This window comes from Rhipicephalus sanguineus, chromosome 6 (genome assembly GCF_013339695.2).
Source record: "Rhipicephalus sanguineus isolate Rsan-2018 chromosome 6, BIME_Rsan_1.4, whole genome shotgun sequence".
Lineage (NCBI taxonomy): Eukaryota > Metazoa > Arthropoda > Arachnida > Ixodida > Ixodidae > Rhipicephalus > Rhipicephalus sanguineus.
Window position 1 is genome coordinate 125,135,556 of NC_051181.1, and position 1,572 is coordinate 125,137,127.

General features: G+C 43.5%; 1 non-coding gene across 1 annotated transcript; it reads left to right on the forward strand.

The window, feature by feature from the left end:
* The first annotated feature begins 297 nt into the window (after positions 1–297).
* Positions 298–370, forward strand: Trnar-ucg (transfer RNA arginine (anticodon UCG)). Its single transcript has one exon. It is a non-coding gene; the product is annotated as a tRNA-Arg (tRNA).
* The last annotated feature ends 1,202 nt before the right edge of the window (positions 371–1,572 follow it).

Sequence of the window (1,572 nt, forward strand, 5' to 3'; positions counted from 1 at the left end):
TTACATGCTCCCACGCATTACACGTTTTCGTTCGTACTTACTCTGTTTATAACATCGGTAAAAAAAAAAAAAAAACACTTGCGGCCGCTTCACATCGCATAAACAAGCGGGCACTTCGCTCGTTCACTCGCTTGTTGCACCAGAATGAGTAAAACTTCACAACCCAAACGACGTGACTCGTAGAAGTGGTGCCTGAACACGCCGAAAGAATGCAAGACCACCGAAAAAACAAACGTTCAGATTCAGACGGAGCGCACGGTCGACAAAACCAAACTGTGTGCGACGCTTCCCGTCCCGGTCCGCGTGGCCTAATGGATAAGGCGTCTGACTTCGGATCAGAAGATTGCAGGTTCGAGTCCTGTCGCGGACGAACATTTTTTTTTTTTTTAGTTCTTTTTTTTTTTTTATCACGTAGTTTGTTATGTGATAGTGATCTTGAAGAACACTGCCTTTTCTGTTGTTACGAGTGCGTCGCGCTTTTGCAAGCACGCCAGCCCTCACGCTACGGCGTTCCACGTTTGAAACCGCTCGACACGGGAACGCGCCTCTATTTATCTCTATGCTATTTATGACTCCTTGCCTCAAAGAATGCACGTAGGATGCTGCAAGAGAGCTTACATTGTTGATTGTATTGCTAAGTCGGCGCTTGAAAATCGCACCCACGGTGACCTATTTTCGTCGAATCGTTTAACTCGACTAATCCAGCGTTTCTGCGTCGAAAAATATGGACATCAGGGCGTAAAAGTAAACGTAAAGATATATACGAGTGCGCCGACATGACAGAATGACGTGAACAATTTTGCCTCTAAGGTACGACCACTTGCGTAAGAAACGAACGTCATTACATTTGTGCACTTTCGGAAGAACACGCTTTTTTTTTCTTTTGTATACTATACGAAATTTCATTTTTGACACCGAAATTGGCGCTCCTTTCTGCAGTGTTGAATGGGAATACACAGCCTTCTCGTGTGATGACCAATGAAGTGCGTTTGTTCTGCGAACGTAAATATTATAGGTTAAATATCAAATAAAAGATTGCTATTTCCGACGAAAGATATTTATCCGAATGAGTATTGGTAACGTGATCACTAATAAAATTTCACAAGATTTCGAGTTTTCTTAAGAAAACTAGTTAATACCAAGACGCCCGTTGAGTAGTATCAGTCAGGAAAAAGTTTGAAACAATGATTAAACTCGTAGGGCGTTTGAGGGAAACGGGGCTCTTTCTTCTCAGTGCGACGACGTCGAACTGGTTGTACCGTGCATGGAGTAAGATATGGCGGAGATCTGACTTCTCTTTCGCGACATAATTTCCACTCCAGCATTATTTTGTAAATCTGCTTCAACCTGCAGCGGGATTATGGCGGCACCCAAGAAGCCCTTGTTGAAAATAGGGACCCTAGTTGAAAAGATGCTACTCGAAAACGTCATAATATCTGCCGTACACATGTCCAACGTCACACCTTTCGCGGCTCTCTGCTGACGTTATGGCTGATGGTTATCGCGACAAGTCTGGAAAAGGAGCCACACTTAGTTGCTAGTCTTCAATATTCAAATAAGTTACCTTTAAGC